The sequence below is a fragment of the Cyanistes caeruleus genome, chromosome 4, assembly GCF_971803275.1.
Source record: "Cyanistes caeruleus chromosome 4, bCyaCae1.hap1.1, whole genome shotgun sequence".
Classification (NCBI taxonomy): Eukaryota; Metazoa; Chordata; class Aves; order Passeriformes; family Paridae; genus Cyanistes; species Cyanistes caeruleus.
In genome coordinates, this window is record NC_141704.1 from 18546239 (window position 1) to 18564332 (window position 18094).

Below are 18094 nucleotides of genomic sequence, written 5' to 3' on the forward strand. Positions count from 1 at the left end.
TATTTTCTTCACTTCCCTCCTCTAAGAATATCAAGCAATTCTCATGGGACATTTTCTAACCCTAAATGTTATTTTGACAACCACACAAAATCTAATGCATAAATGGAGTTCTTTGCCATGCAAAGCGATTCTTCACTGAGATTAGAGTGAACTGGAAACCTCCACTCTTGAATGATAACTGACCTGGCATGGCTCTACCCCAAGCTTATTCTCTATAATAGCATGGCAGCTTCTTAGATGATGACTGCAGATTTTAAGCACTAGAGGCCCCCCAAGTTGAGGTAGCTGCCATTTTAGCAGTAGGACTGGGTCCCCAAATGCATTGAATAGGTTCTGCCCTTTGGTGTTAGAGTGAGAGCAGCTGTGGTTTCTCCTGAACTGCATGCACTTCTTTCCTCACACATTTTTTTATCCCATAGTGAACACAACTGATAACCGTGCACCAAATAAATGCACCCTTTTAAACTCTGAAAATAAAGTTTTTCTCTTCCTCTCATCAAGATATTAGTAGACACATATATGTGCACACTTGAATGCAATGCTAACTGCAATAACAAGCAGGCAAGAAAATACTAATTGTTTAAAAGGCTCCCAAAATCAGAAATTTACTACTGAGTTAGAACTTACAGGTTGATTTCTCCTGTTCCACATACACTTCTGAGTCAGGAGCTAGCTTGTACTCAGGCAGTCCCGTCTCTAAATTACCTTCTGGAAACAATCACATACAGTAAATGTTCCTGTTCCTTTCTGTCCTCTGGTCCAACTCACAGCACCTACTTGGCAGTGAATGTCAGCTCTCCTAAAACACTGCCTTGCATAATCAGAGAAAAATATCTCTATTTTTCTGCTCTTGTTTAAATAAAAAACCCCAATCTTCATGCATTTGGAGGCAGGTCTATTTCCCATTTTCTATCGGAAATCTTGTTGATAGCCTTTACTCAAGAGTTTTCCATGCAACCCAACCAGCCACACAGAGAGCTTAACTACAGGGATAAGGGGCAGTTTATGTAAGACTGGTACTGGCATTGATGAAACCACAATAGCTACTGAAGCATACATGTTAATAAACATGTTGAGTGATCTTTTTCTTCAGGGTTTTCATTTTGAAGTTAAAGAATTTGAGAAAACCTGAAATTAAAGCCTGTGATTGCTTCATACACATAGCAGTAATAAAGTGCACAACAGAACTCGTCTAATACCTCACAAACTCTCCTACTACAGCAGTAGCAAATGTGTTGTTTTGTAAATAGACACTTAGTAAAAATCTGAGTTCATCTTGGGATTTGCAAAATCAGCCTTTAAGTATTTTATGTAGAAGTTTGACAGTTATGTGATGCAAAACACACAGAATTGGTTCTTTGACTTGAATGTTCCATTTTGGTTTTATGATTATTATATCCATGTTTGTTGATCATTTTATCATCAAGTGTCTTCATCAGCTTTTAAAACATAAAGTGCATACAGTTTTCTTATGCTGAAATGTCATGGTGAAAGAATACTGATTTATCCTTACAGCATGATGAATGAAGGTTGGATTTGGTAAAATCACGTTTCTTTTCCATCTTTAAGAACTCTACCATTTGGTTTGGTTTGAAGAGAGAGGAGAGGGTGGAGGGCACAGGGACTGTGAAAAAAAACATCTTCTTCCAAGTACTCTTGATTTTGTCCTTTCTTTTTACTCCAGAAACACTATTGTTTAGGTCAATATTGTAGTAAGCATGTTGATATATCTCTTGTAGAATGATAACTAGCTCGTACTTGCATTCCTAATCCAAAAAAGGGTATACCCTCCACTGAGTCTCTCACTTATGTAACCATTGTGCTCTATCTTATCAGGTAAGGAGTTTAGTATTGTTAATAATATAAAACTACTATTAAACTGTGTAAGTAATCTGACTGGAAAGAAAAAAAGAAAAAAGAAACAAAACCAAAAAAACAAACCAAACAATTTTGGGCTTTGCCTCCTCTTGAATACTTGTCTTACCAGAAGCCTGGCACTGACAGCAACACTTTTCTTAGTATGAACCTAAGGTGACCAATACCCAGTCATTCAGCTGACTGAGCTGCCAGGGAAGTGAAATGGATCCACAAAACACCACCAAACCACTGGAGGGTATCTGTTGTGTGGCCTGGAGCTGCTCTGTCCTGCTGATGGAGTGTGTCTCACTGCTCTGGTGACAGACGTTTCGCTGCACAGCCTGAATTCCTCAAGTGGCCTCTGCAGCACGTGTCAGACTGAAACAGATTTATGTTGTCATCCATGTTGATGATATATGATCAGATTGATTGAAGTATGGTGAGGCAGAGACTGAAGAATCAAGCCTCTGAATGCCTATATGAAAGGATTATGTGAACTACCACAGCCAAATGTAGGCTCAAATGTACAAGGACTTCCAGGGTTAAGGCTATGATAAGGTTTATATACAACAAAGAAGTTTTGCCAAAATGTTGGAGCACTGTGTTTCCAACCTGTCATAGAAATTATTGTCTTCTATAGACAGGTTTTATTGTTTAATCTGTGTATGGGACCAAATGCTCACCTGATAGTAAGGTGATTTGGGATGGTTGACACCACCTGTGAATCTGATCTTTAGTTTGTTCTGAAGCTGCACTAAGGAAGTCAGCTGGGTTTGGTCTCTTTATCCCCTTATGTGCAGCCTTTGTTTCTACAGTGCTTTGGCTTTGTAAGGGAATGAGAAGGTTTTAGTACCTAACAAAGAAAGCTTTGATTGGGGCCAAGCTAGGAGAGTCCAAAATTAATGTTGTCAACAATGATGCTTTGTTCTCAGAATCTTTTACTTTTTCAGATGGAAGAAAGCTAAATAAAACCTGGATAGGGCTATTCTAAAGAACTACATGCCAATATTTGATTAACTACATTTTTGCTTTTTTTTTTGTGGAACATGATTTACGCAATCACTCTCTGAAAGTCTGCGCCTCAGCCTCTTGGCTAATTTCAACAGAGCTTGATAGGGGAAAAACATTTAGAGATAACTACCTTTTTATAAGTTTTGTTCAAATAGGCAATTGCGTAAAGGAAATGGCTTCTGAAAGTGTTTGAAGTGAACATAAGATCACAGAATAGTTTGGACTGGACCAGAGCTCATGAAACCAACAGATCTAATTCCCTGCTCAGAGCACACCTAACCAAGTCAACTTGCCTAGTTGAGTCTTAAACAATTGCAAAGGTGGGAATGCCATAATGTCTCTGCATGGTCTGTCCCTGTATTTGGCTATACCAGTGATGAAAAAAAAAAATAATCTTAATATACAACTGAAAATTCCAGTGCTTTAAGTGGTGTCCTTCACCTTTTGTACTGTTGCTGCACCTTCAAGAAGAGTCTGGCTCTGTCTTCTCTGCTGTATCCTCTGACCAGCTTGCTATGGAATCACTGAGTCATTTAGGATGGAAAATATCTTTACAATGAAGTCTAGTCATTAACTTAACAGTCAAGTCCATCACTGGACTACATACCTGAGCACCACTTTTGCATGTCTTTTAAATACCTCCAGGAATAATGATTCCACCACTTTCCTGGAAAGCCTGTCCAATGCTTCAAGAAACTTTTTCTAGTATCCAATCTAAATCTCTCCTGGTATAACTTGAGGCCATTTTCCACCATCCTATCCCTTACTTAGGAGGAAAGACCAACTCCCATTTCAGCACACCCTCCTTTCAGGTACTTATAGAGAGTGATAAGGTCTTCCCTGAACTTCCTTTCCTCCAGACTCAACACCCCCCATCTCCCTCAGCTGCTCCTCATAGGACTTGTACTCCAAACCTTTCACCAGCCCCACTGCTCTTAGAACACTGCAGTGTAAATTATTTTTTTATATACAATTTGTATTTTTTCATATACAACTTTTTCTCCTATACAATTCAATGTTAGCACATACTGAGAACTGTTTGAGAAATATAGTAATTTACAAATAAAATCTCTGATATAAATAGTTTTGTTTAGCAGCACGTGTTAAAGGTTTTAATAGTAGAACTAACAGATTCTTCAGATTTGTGCTCATGCATCCAGAAATTAAAATGAATTTTAACACAAATGCAAAAATATATATCTAGAATATTTGCCTTTTTTTTTTTCCCCAAGAGGCTCATGACCTGTACACATTTGAAGACTATGAACCAACAAACATCAATCATGTACCACAAATGGAGATAATTGAAACAAAAAGTTCAGTGTTAATCAAATGTGTGACAGTTGAAATTCAATGTATGAATTGTTGCCAGTTTAGAAGGGATTAAGAACTGATTTTTGAACATACACTTTTCAGAACTGAGTGAAAAGATGCAAATGGTGTGGCCAAGAGACTGAAATGGACAAATAACACTTAGGAAAGGAAGAGATAAACAAATTTATCAGCTGTGGTAAATCATTTGGGGAAACCTGATATTTTTACTATGGTAAATCCCAAGATTCTTCATGGATCTTGGATGAGTTCTGCTTGAGCTGCACAAGTACAGTACATAAGAATCTGAACCATGTATTTTAAACAGACTTTAGAGTAGGTTTCAAAATGTCCTAAATAAATAACTCCTCCCACTAAATGGAATTTATTTTCTTGTAGAAGCAATACTATCAAAAATACAACTCATTTTAAAGAGATAAGGTGGAACAGGAAAAGGAAACAGTTCATTACTCATAAGGACAGTGTCATTAGTATAAACAGTTTAGTAGGCTTTTTAATCTTCTTTTATTGTACTTATTGTATTGTAATATGATCCTGTTGTTGCTGAAATACAGCTGAACAGGTACAATGCATGTAAGTTCTCAAATACATGTCTTTGGGTAAGGTCATGAAGAGGCAAAGACATTTTATGAGTAGTTCAAGAGAAACTTCTTTGTTCAGTTTTGTGTTTCTATTTTAATGATGCTTGCAATAGAAATGAGCAAATGTCTGCAGTGGATATTTTCCATACTATACTGGAGCACTAGAAAATCATTCTCATCCATATGATATATGATATAATGATACTGAAATAATTGCCTTTGCAAAATAACTGTTGTCATTTTTACTGCAGGTGATATTTTCATTTCACTGTTACTTTGTTTATTTTACTTTTGGCATCCTATTTATTTGGCTGTGAATTTTCCTGAAATTGTGTACGAAGTGCAATTTAGACTCTCACAGTAGAATTTGACATAGTAAGAGTTCAACAACATATGTGATTTTTTGTTCCTAATTCAATACAGTAGTTAATAGCCAAGGTCCAAGTATGCCGAATTCCATAAGTGAAATAAAAGAAGCAGTGGTACTTACAAGCTGGTGCAATATTTAGACAATTATTGCTACTTGCTGTCATGTTTAGGTACTCCCCTGTGGCTTACAAAATAAAGTTTCACAATAGAGTTATATTTCTCTGCCTTTGATTAGCCAAACAAAAGACAAGGAATGAAGAGCTAATGTTTTACTTCAGACCTTATCAAGATTTAGCTTGCCAAACCTGACTGCATTAACTTGACTTCCAGTCATCACTACTGAACACAGTGCAAAATAATATTTTCTGAGCTCTCTTTATCATGACTCTAAGATTTTCTCTGGGAATGAAAAGCTCATAAAACACATCATAACGAAGGGCCTGGAAGCCTTTTCTCAGTCTTAGTATTCATATTACTTCATTATTTCCACACCTTGCAAAGAGAGTAATCACTGAGAGCTCTGCAGGAGCTTTTTCAGTCCCTGAAATGCCTTTTGACATGGCAATCAAAATAAATTTTTTGAGACAAACTTGAGGATAACCTGTACACTTTTCTGTAAAATGTTAATGCTATTTTTAAGCAGAAAGAGGAGTTAAATTTATATATTATAGAGATAAAAGTCTTAACTAATGCTTGGATAAATCCCAGTCCTGTCCACATAAAGGGAAATTTCTTGAAGTCATGACCATTCTCAATTTAAATTCAATTGCAGCCATGCAAGGAGCTTAAGGCCTTCAAGCCTTCACAGAGAAGTAAATAAGGAACATGGTTATTATTTTGCATTTTATATAAGGAATATAAGGAATAGTTTGGATTATATTTTTTTTTCTTTTGAGCCAGCTCAAAATAAAGATCTGGATAAAGAGACGAGAGAGGAGCAAGCTGAAGCTGAAGATGCATCTCCCTACTCCTGAAGCTTAATGGCTTTGGGAAATTCTAGAAGATGAGTTTCCTGCCACAGAAAACTTGTCCTACTAACAATTTTGGAAATGGTATGGAATTTCAATACTTCAAGTTGGTCTTCAAGGTCTAATCCAGTCAATTTTAACATCGCAGCATTCATCATCAAAGGTGGATTTTCTTGAAAACAGGGAGACTAAAGAGTGAGTTACCAGATTTTGTGATTCATGAACTTAAGCAAATAAATTTTGTAATGTATTTTGTATACCATATTATTAAACAAATGTCTTTTGCCTTCAGGAGTGCTTTAGAAAACTGTATAGAATCTCACTTCCCTGAAAGCTAGAAAACTTTAATTTGAAGTCTAAATATCCAATTGGATTGTTTCCAGTAGTTGTTAAAATAATAATTTAATTTAGAAATTTTGACCCACTTGCAGTAAACTTCACGCGTGTATACAAAGAAATCACGTCAGCTTAGCTGCATTTAAGATAAAAAGCCCAAAATGTTTTCGCTCCTATCATAAGAAAGGATTTCCACTCTTATCATCATGAAGGGCATTCATCATACATCTTTCATTCTGAATTTGTCTTTTCTGACTGGTGAGATTTTTGTGCAGTACTCTTCAAGCTGGACAAATCCTGATAATGTCAGCAGCTCTTCTGAACCTTGCTGCCAGTGCTCATGCAGATTATGGACTCTGTTGTCATCTGTTTTCCAGTTGCACAAAGCCAGCAACTCCCAGTGATTCTCTGGTCAACTAATAGTCACAAGTTTTAAACATTCATTTTCAAATTTCAAAATCATGGATCATAGCAGAAACTCCAAGTTAGTAGTGGCAAGAGTCCAAATTCAACCTGCCTCACAATAAACACCTGCCATCAAAATGAACCCAGGAGAGTAACAGTCCTTGTTTAATCAAAAATAAACATTAACTCAAGCCACTTTAAAAGATGGTGTAAAGGGAATTTTTCTATACATTTTTTATGACAAGAAATTTTTAAATCATATTTCAGTCTACCTTCTAGTCTGGTGTTCCCATAGATCGGTTTATCAGTGAGACTGAACATATCTAGAAGTTGTTAAAAATTGTTCTCCTTCTCTCCTTACTTTATTTTTATTCCACATAAACTTTTTCTTTAATTTTTTTCACCACAAGATCTCTAAGTAAGAAGTTCATTAATATGTTTTGAGCTCTTTCTCATGCTACAGTCTTTTAAATTCTCAACTAAATTTCACTAATTTCCATGACATTAATTAGGTTGCATTTATTCCATTATTTTATAACATGACAATTGTATTTTTTTTTATTTTCAGCAACATATTATGTTAATCAGTGTCTAATAGATGATGAAATTTCGATATCTTTGAACTTCTTACAGTCTGATGTTGTTGAAGAAGTCTGTGGACTGGAGTCAAATTTTCTTTCAAAGAATGTAGAAAGTTTTTTTTAAACATTTGAATTCTTACCAGACAAGAAGGATCTGTATTGTTTTATATAATGGAGTATACCCTTTTTTGGATTAGGAATGCAAGTATGAGCTAGTTATCATCCTACAAGACTTATATCAACATGCTTAATACAATACTGAACTAAACAACAATGTTTCTGGAGTAAAGAGAAAGGACAAAACCTCAGGTACTTGGAAAAAAAATGTTCTTTCCACAGTCCCTGTGCCCTTCACACTCTCCTCCCTCTTCAAACCAAACACAGTGGTAGAGTTCTTAAAGATGGAAAAGAAATGTGATTTTGTATAGACGTGTTTTGTACAATGTGTTGTAGTCTTTGAATAAACTTTATCCCCTTTGAAGGCAAGGACCCAGGCTGCAGCACAACTCCTGGCAGGATCACCCTGCCCTACTGCCTTCTCCTTGCTGCTTCCCTCACACCAACATCAGGAACAACACAGAAAGGAAAGAGGGGATGGTGCAATGATATATTTGAAGTATTTGTTTAAATATTTAAAGTGGAATGGGAGGGAATAGTGAGAATCTGTGTTTCTTTTAAGAGAAAGGTCCTGGAGGGAAACTGGGAACTACTGAAGAAACTCTCTGGAATATATTTGGGTATCATATGTGCTTTGAAGAGAAAAACAAAGAAACAAAAAAACAAAACAGAAAAAACTTATAGTTTAGAGAAAGGAGTTCTTAATGTTGCCGGTCACTGATAAAAGTCTTCTGCTTCAGAGTTTTAAAATATTGTCATACTCAGCACTGTTCAATAGCTCTAATTTGGCCATTAAATTCCTGTCACCTTTGCCCTCTCTTAATGATTGTGACAAAATGCTGTCTGCAATCAGAAAGACTCAATCGTTGTGGGAATGATTTGAATAAACAATCAAGTCTGCATTTCATCCATCACCTTGACTGATTTCTCTATTCCCTGTTCACCTCTTCATGACATTTGGCAGGTCACTTGATATAAAATATGCAAATAGTGAACTGAAATAGCCCAAGTCTCCTGAAACATGCTGACTGAACCAGTTGTCTTAAAGTAGCCATGAATCTTTGCATGGCAAGCACAGATATTTTCTGTAGGTTTTCTTCCCTTGCCACGTAGGCTGGCGCAGTATTTGTCACCTTTACATTCACAGCACTTGTACTTACAAACAAACCTCATGTGAAGATGAATATTATCTGTTAAATCTCTTGGACAGGGGGAAAAATAATTTACAAAAAGGAAGGAATGGTTAGCAGGAGGAAAGGTGGCAATCAAAGTACTGATGAAAGCAAGTAAAGGAATGAGGTGGGGAATTAGGCCAACAGAAAAATTATATGTAGAATTTATCTTCTGCGTTAATGAAATTAGTAAAGATATCTTTAATAGGGTTGAATAAGCCTAAAATTAAGTTATATCAAGGTACCTCCATATGGAATCATCTGAGTATTCCCAGGGCTCTTTGGGTACTTACTGATACCCTGCCATCCACCTGCCTCTGCCAGTCCCACTGAGCTGGCTGTACCTGTCAGCAGCAGCACACACCAGCTCCCCTACAGCTGCTGCACAGCTCAGCCTGGCGTGCAAGCACAAGCCTAAATCTGTCAGTTCTAAGTGGTATGAGCTGCAAAGGATGGTGCTGAGGCCTGGGCATATGGTCCTTTCTGTAGCTGTGCTACGTGTGGCAAGAGGCTCCCCAAGAAGAGCAGCAGGATATCAGCTGGCAACAGCAATCTCCAAAACAGAGTTCACCTGGAGATTTCTTAAGATTAGTGTCTCAGCACACCTAAAATCATCTGAATATCTCCTGGGAGATCTACAGAAAAGCATTATTTGGGTTTTTTCACTCCATTCTCCCATCTTCCCTTTCCATGGTCTCCATTTTCCTGTGCCAGCATGTTTGCACACATTTGTGTTTCTCACGTGCCTATGAAAGAAAAAGAGCTGAAAGAAAGCATCAGGATGTCTTAGTACTTAATTAAGCTCAGCATCAAATCACTTCTAGCTTGGGCTTTTTTCCTTTAGCTTCTGTAGGGAAATATACATAATTAGAGGCAAATTTATCTTACTGTGGAATCGGGAATGATTCTTGGTATGCAGGGGTGCTAGAATATATCAGTGATCATCTGTAAAATACCTGTGTGATTGAAGTTCAGAAACCAGTCTTCCTGTCTTCCATAAGAAGTCCAGAATTTAAAGCTTGAAGTACAAAGCCAGGCTGGTTTTGGGAGGAATTAATTCTAGTTTACATATCTGAATGTAACTCAAATCAACTTTTTCTCTGAATAGCACAGCTCAAAACTGACCCTACCTGTGATTTCTGCCTTTCCTGCCTGTGTTGATAGGCTCTGTTTGAGGTAGTTGCATTATAAACAAAATATTTTAAAACAAAGGAATTTCAAAATGACCCCACCAAAGAAGGGATGCTTGGAAAGTCTTTTTCAGAGGTCATTTCATCTGTCAGCCCAGACTCAGCTATGCCATCAAAGGCGATACTCATGGAGCTGCATCTCCAGTCACAGAAAGAGTGGCACACAGAGCTGCCTCAGCAGTGGGGATGCCTCATCCACACATCAGCTCAGCTCCTTATTCCCATCCCCTTGCTGTCACCTGCACTTCCCACACATGGCAAAAGAAAAGGATATTAAATATTTTACAGCAGAAAAAAATATATATAAATCCCCCACCCTTACTTTTCCAGGACACTTTCAGCCAGGCAGATTACAGCCCATCCTGTGGCTTCACAACCATCTGCATGTGAATGAATTGGGAAGAATTTCTAAACCTATGAAGAAGTGACCCAAACTGAAAAGTGGGTTGAGCTACCCCAACAACGGCTATATTGTTATCAGGAGTCACCAATGACAGCAAATCTGCTTTGTCTGGCTAGATTATACTGCAGGTACAGCCATGTGAAGAACAGTATGTGAAGTTGTTTATGAAGTCCATAAAGAAAGATTATATCCCCCTTTTGAATTATTTGACTTTTATTGTTGGATAATAAACCTGAACAAATTTTCATATATCAAAAATATGTAAATATATGAACCAGAAATATTATCCAATCATTTTATACATTATTTAAAGTAAACCTGCTGTTAATCTTCAAAGTTTTCATCTCTAGGTATTTCATGATGAATTGCAATAAAAAATTATTAAAAAAAGGAGAAAAAAAATCTACTTTTTTTATGAAGATATGTTCACAAAAGCAAAATAATAAGCTAGTGAAGTGTGATATATCATGGAAGAACTTATATCTTCATAAAAATGACATTCATTTTTATTTGACAAATATTTTATTGCATGTCTCACAGCTATTAAATAATTCCCAGTTTAATTTTTGTTGTGTCCTAAACAGTCAATAGTAAATACTATATTCCCTTGGCCTCTTATATTTTCATCTATGTTCACAAAGAAAACTTCCAGTTTTTCTCTTGTTTTCCCTTTCATCTTATATGCAGAACCCAGTAACTTTTTACCCCAGGGCTCAGTTCTTAGTATATATGGTGACAAACTTGCAAGCAATCAGATACAATCCTGCATATTTCACCCTCTCTTCCAGGCTAGATAACTGGAATGCATGAGAATAAGGAAGCTCAGTGTGTACACTTAGGAGCTCATTTTCGGTCTCTGCGTGCCACGATGTATGGGCTCCTTAACCCAGTTCTGGTTCTTATCAGCTTCATCCGGAATTAAACATTATTCCTGTAAAGATAGCAAAACATGAAGATTTACCTTAGCATGTCACAGGGGGATTAGTCAGACATCAGACTGGGGCACTGGGGAACCTGTCCTGTCATGGCAAAACACAAATTTCCTGGGACACTGAGGGTGCTGTAAGCCTTAGTGGTCATTATTACCACTTGACATTGCTGCACTCCTTTGTTGTATGGAAGGGGAATAACCCTTTGCAGATGATATTTGCTATTTTGTGAGTTTTGCACCAGACAAGAGACAATCCTGTTGATGTGTTCCTGGTGTGCCTGGCTGTGCAGCCACAGCTGCCTGTGGTCAGTGTGCCAGGGCTGCTTTGAACTCAGGAGCCCCCAGCTGGGAACCTGCATGCCTCTCTGCTGCATTTATGGACCCTGATCAGATGCAGGCAAGAAATAGAAACACAGCTGCTTACTACAGAGTCATCCCAGGCATCTACAAAGCATTTGGAGAACTTTGAGGTCAAATTAGGATGTCTCTTAGTATGGTGACTGAACAAGGACTTTCCAGACTACAGTGACTTCTGTTCTGGCCAGATTTTTCAACATGTTAGAAATGCATGTGACTAAACAGAAATAAAAGAACACTGCTGAGCCAAAGGACTTGATTCACTTGATCTCAACAGAGATAAAATGAGATCCTAAGCTAGTAACTAAATAGCATAAAACTTGGAAGTGACCTTTGTCTTCAGTGAATTATAAACAGTGGCAAAATGCATGTGGTAAGAAACTGGGTCCTTTTTTGTTTCATTTTAATATGGCTCTGTAACCTTTTCTGACCTGACCTCCTTTCTCTGATGTGACATGACTGAATATCTATTAGATCCATCTGATGACCAGATTAATGTATTACTACATCACTTCCTTGTATAGGAATATACTAAAATAAGCTGTGCAATTACATTAAACAAAAGATGTAATATGTCATTTATACTTAAAAATGGAGACTACCTGATGCAGCAAAAAGTCAGTCTGTCTGAAATTCAGGATGAAGTCTGAATTGCTAGACTAATATACTAAATCAGAGTTGTAGTGTGGTCATAGTGTTTGCAATCTTGTATTGGAATGCCTTACACTGGACTTAATGTATTTTTCACACTAAACTTCATTGTTTTCCTTGGAGAGAAATAAATGTAGGAATGAAGGATTTTATTTTGTAAGGGGAGCAAAAAAATGTAATGTCAGGAAGCATCACAAGAACAGCCAGCAATTTATTCTATAGTTTATGTGTTTGAAGTCTTTCAACGTCAGTTTGTAGCTCTGTCATCTTTAATATTTTAGAGCTCAGTCAGGTGCTGCTGGCTGGATACCAGTATCTTTAAATGTTTGCTTTCATCGACTATAATGATGCAGTCTTGAAAGAAGAGAAACCAAAAAGAAGTGTTGCAGTTGTCCTAAAAACAGATAATAGTACATATTCAATGTTCATATATAATGTCAGTTAGCTAATTAATACTAACACAATTTCTGCTAATAGAGTGCTTTTATTACTCTGTTCCTCTCAATTTCTGTTACAAGACACCACAACCTTTGTCTTACAGATAGCGAAACTGAGTGTCAAAGAAGCTAAAATGACCAACCCAGTGATTCAGAATTACTGTCAAGCAGGAAAATGACACCTTTCAAGTTTCCATGGTAGGACATAGTCTACTACAAAACATTAGGACTCTGGTCAATATTGTATAACATGCTAAAATGCTTCATTTGGTGTCTGTTCTCCTTTCCAACACATAGCACCTGAGTAACCTTGCAAAGAAGTTGTATCTTCCATAGACTTGTGTAGCAAAGTAGAGAAGCCAGCTTTTCCCACGCAGCCAACACACCAAGTACTCGGTGGACTGAATCTGTAGGGCCAGGTAGTCACAGATGTTAAAGCCATATGTATCTTCCCAGCATTTCAATATACAGGTTGTAGCTGAATATGAAATTTGAAGGTTAGCTTCAGGGAAAGGGGAAAACCTAAAGAAGTGTCACCCATAAATTTACTTTCAATGGAGAGATTAGGAAGTTTAAATGCAACACCTATTTCTAATATCCACCAGAGATGTGCAGTTTCAGCACATCCACCCTGAGATTTCTCTTAAAAGTTTACATTAAAAAAAGGACAAGCAAGGAAAAATGAAAATTGCAGCATATAATGTGATATTTGCTGGTTACAGTTCAGTTTTCTGTGTAGGAAAGGATACAGTAGATCACAAGATATATTCATTGTCTGCAAAAGTTCACTGAAATTTCGGTTATCTTAAATAAACTAGTTGTTAAAAGGTAGTGCTGATAGGATTGTCAGCAAGAGGAAATTATTTTAGCTATGTCCCAGTATTGAATTGTTACAGATAGAAAGTACTATAACCTTGAAGACTGAGATGTTTCTTAAACCAGCAATAAAATTTATCAAAAGATGGGTTTGGGCAGCTTTTTTAACTGAGTTTTACATCTGAAGTTAATGTCTTTGTGTCTAAGGTGTAGATGCTATGGAGATAGCAGCACCTTGATTATGACCATTAAAAATCTAAAGAACTAATGCTGTTCAGAAATAGATTCAACTAAAATGTTAAAGACTAGACAGTACAATCACATATATCCAGATACTTCAGTTACTTTTTAGAAAATTGTTATAAAGATTTAAAACTTAACTTTTGACAACCAAATATTATTATTTCTTTAAGACCAAAAAGACAATACTAAAAATTAAAGATGGGGCTAAACAAAATGCATAAACCTTATTATATAGAATGTGCTTCCTAAATTTTACATCAACTAGTACTAAATTCAGAGGGCCTTACAATCATGTCTGAGAAAAAAATCTTTTCCTAGCTGTCTCGTGTTTTTCACTAGTATCACCCTTGTTATAAAAACTAAATTATCAAAAAATAATATATGAAAGGTATTACACATATATAAATAGAAATGAATGTATTACATAAAGAATATTTTTGGTTTTAATTTATCAACATATAGTGTTGTAGAACTAAAATGTATGGCCTTAAGATTATTTTTATATGTCTATTGAGATACATGGCTTTTATATATATATATGTATGTATGTATGTATGTATGTATGTATGTATGTGTAAAATAAAAGTGTTTACTGAAACTTTTGGTCTGTAATTCCCTGTCACTGTCAGTGCACACTGCCCATAGTATGATTTTTCCATTCTTTACTTTTATAGAAACTTGTAACACAGAGAAACCTCTCTACATCTCTTGTTCAGCTTCCTCCTGATTTGTTTTGGCTCTCAGCCCCACTTCAGATGTACTCTCCTGATGAAGAAAAAGATGTGGAAAGGACATTCAGAGGTCATTTAGTCCAAGGTGGGACCTCATAAACCATGTCACTGCTGACATTCTTACAAATAATGGTGATTGTGTATCCTCCCTCACAATCTACTGGAGCAGTCAGTTGTCCCTGAGACTGAGTTTCTTCCCAGGGTCTGTATTAGATTTGTACTGCTGCAAACCCATGACCTAGAATTATCTCAACATTGGGCAAGAAGAAAAAAATATCTATTGGTTCTTTTCAACATCTTTTGATATTTGAGGATTATCATCACATCCCCCTGAGCCTTTTTGAGCAGCCCTGTTTCTTTCAGTGTTCCCTGGCAGGCTGTACCTTGTAGTGAACCCTGCTGCTCCCCTCTGAACTTGCCACAAATCCATCTCACCTACCTCAGACCAGCTACATTAACCCAGCTTCTTCTAGCCAGGGCTAATCATGGTGGAAAGACTAATTCATGCTTCCCAGCCTTTACTTCTGCTTTTAAATCCCAGCATGAAATCTGAGTTTTTCACCATAGTACAAATTGTGTTCAGCTTCTGATCCACCTACCTGTGTCTTTCCCTAAGGACTCAGCAGTTCACCACCTGTTCCATGTGTATTATTTGGCAGTTAACAGTTCTGCTTCATATTATTGCATATGGAATTGAAGACAGCAAACATTTCTTGATGAAGGAGACCCTTCTAAAGATCCCAGCTCAATAAGTGCATTTTCCTGTTAGACTGTAGATTAATATCAACTAAAGTTGTGATTTTCTATCTTTTTTATTTTTTTGGCACCAGTCTATAGAATTTGCCTCCAGACCTGATTTCCCTAACTTGTTAATGATGATGCTGCATAAGAATGAAAATCTGTATTAGAGTCAAGATATATTACATCTTCTGCTTTCCTTCTCTCTACAAAATCTGTTACTTTCTCATAGAAGAAAATTAGATTGATTTGACACAATTTGTACTTGACAAATTCCTGTTGGCTATTGTTCATCTCACTTGTTATCTTCAAGGTGCTTGCAGACAGTTTGATTATTTGTCCCAGTGTTTTTTCAGGAATTTAAGTTGAGCTGGATGGTTTGTAATTCTCTGTTTCTGTCTTTCTCTTATTCTATCTCCTTTTTCTCTGCCTCTCTTTTCCTCTATTTGCCTTCCTATTTATTAAACTAGGCATTATATTTACCCTTTCTAGTATTTTGAGGTCTCATACGTTTCTCTGAGCTCCCAAAGAGAACAGAAAACAACTTGTTTTTCTGAAATGCAGTCTCTAATTTGCAGTCTCTTCAAAAGAATTAAATACTGAGATGTAAGGACTCAGAGTATTTATCTTCATACCCCAACCATTTCCATTTCAGTTAACTAGATGCAAAGATTCATTTACATTAAGATGTCAAACCATTAAGTGAAGCAGCTGAAGCTGCTTTTTTTTCTTGTTCCACTGTTCCTGCTTCAAGGACAGTGACCTGGAACAGAGGAAGGGACTGACAAGCAGAGGGATTGTTTTACACTGTTCCTGCCATGCACATCTGAGTACAGTGTTATGAGCCCTCAGTATCATTAAATCAGTGCTGCACGTTGGCAATTTACTGCAGCTAGAGCCTCAATGAAATGGAACAACACAAAACTATTCTTGCCCTTCTGGTGACATCTGTGACTACAGTTTCCTCCCACTTACTACTGGATCAGCTCTACACTAGATTTTTCACATGATAGTAATGTATTTACAGATGTTTTCTTTTTCCTCCCTGTGGTTTTTTTCTTATTGTACCACACTTCACAGCTTGGCTTTTTAAATTTTGTCCATACATACTTACACTGTTCTTTTATCCTTGTGCCTGATATACTGACCTAGTTTCAATTTCTTCATGGCTCCTTTTTGTGTTTGAGGTTAATGAAGAGCAGAAGATTTAGTCAAGCTGATCTCTTGCATAAGAAGAGCTTGTGATTGTGATCTTAATAGTGTTTCTGTGAGGAACTGCCAAATTTCCTTTTTTCTTTAGCCTTGTTCCTCAGGAGAACTAACCTAATAATTCTCTGAGGGCAGAGCTTTACTCAGAAGCTTTTAACTCCATTTATTCTCCATTACTTTTATTTAAAACTATCTGTCCTGCTTCAGATGAGACAAATGGGACAAGCTGTCTAAATAAAAACAGTCAGATGGAGTCCATGAATAAAATTCAGCTGTTGCCTGTGGAATAAATCTTCAACCTAAGTTTCTTCAGGTAGTCTCTGATTTTGAACTGTCAGAGTATATTTCAAAAGTAAAATAAGAAATTGTACTCCTGATGGCTGGACTTCTCAGTTTCACAAGAAGAATGTACAAATACTAACTTTCCCTTTCAGCAAGTTTGGAAAAGTCACTACTACAAGAAAGAAAGTGAAATGTTTCCCTGCTACAGAAAATAACTAATGTGACTCTGCTATTTATGTTCTACATTAAGAAATCACTATACATTTTATTCTTCCTGAAATGTGTGAATTTCTTTGAGCTTTTGTGCCTTTACAGCAGCTCTAAGGCTCCAAAGGAGATCGCCTTTTAACATTAAACACCATTATGCATCTTGTAAGCTTCTTTGATGTAGGATGTAATTTCAAGTATCCATATGCAGGCTCATTGCTCGAAGCAGTCAGCACTGCCACTTAGAAGTTATTATCATGGGGTTTACATTTCGAAAATTTCTTTTAATCTTTGAAGTCTCTCTAGGGAGGTCACTCATGTTTCTCAATGAAAAGTTGAAATAGTAACAATCTTCTGAAAATATTATATAGACAATTTCAGTATTTTTAATGACATTGATTACTTAAATATATTTCAAGTCCTAATATAAGAGTTTTGAGTTTACAGTAATGGGCTAATAGATTGCCCATAGCAATTAGTTTCTCAATGTGTAACTAACATTTTTTATTGCTTCTCTGAACCCATCCAAATTATAAGGAGAAGAAAAAATGAGAAAAAGCAGTTACTGCTCATATGCAGCCAAGACCCATAGTCACTCGCAGAAGGCTGCATAGCCACTCCTGCACTCAGGTGCAAGGCCTTATTTATTCATCCATCCATCAGCTTTAATAGTTGCTATAGTAAGTTGCAAATACCTAGAGTATTAAAATAAAATTTTGGAAATTCGTGTTAAATTATTTAGGAATTCTAGATAATCTACGAATAAAATTCTTATAATTCTAAATAATCTAAGATTACTTTTTGGAGGTGAATAAGAGAAAACATATCTGACATTGTGACTGATCAGAAAAGAGATTAAATTGATTTTCTTTGTTGTAAATCAGAATATTGCAACTGTGAACATTAAAGAGTGTTCTTGCAAAAATTTCTAGTGAGATCAAGCCTTAATCACTCAAATTGGAAGTGTGGAGCACCAAATATTTGGGAAAACTAATATAGGTAAACATGTGAATTAGTAAAAAGTGGCTCTGTTACAAATATACTTTATTGTATAAGAGAGAAATTATCACTTTAATGAATATGTATTTCTATGAGTTGTGCACAAGTAAATAATCACAGAACTACTTTTTGTGACATCTTTAAATTCTCTGTAAGACAAGCTATTGACCA

At 36.4% G+C, this 18094-nt stretch overlaps 1 long non-coding RNA gene across 1 annotated transcript; it reads right to left on the reverse strand.

Moving 5' to 3' along the window:
- Positions 1-10517: 10517 nt before the first annotated feature.
- Positions 10518-11600, reverse strand: LOC147653457 (uncharacterized). Its single transcript, XR_015285884.1, has 2 exons — positions 11409-11600; positions 10518-11253 (listed from the first exon to the last, which is right to left on the reverse strand). It is a non-coding gene; the product is annotated as an uncharacterized LOC147653457 (long non-coding RNA).
- Positions 11601-18094: the final 6494 nt, after the last annotated feature.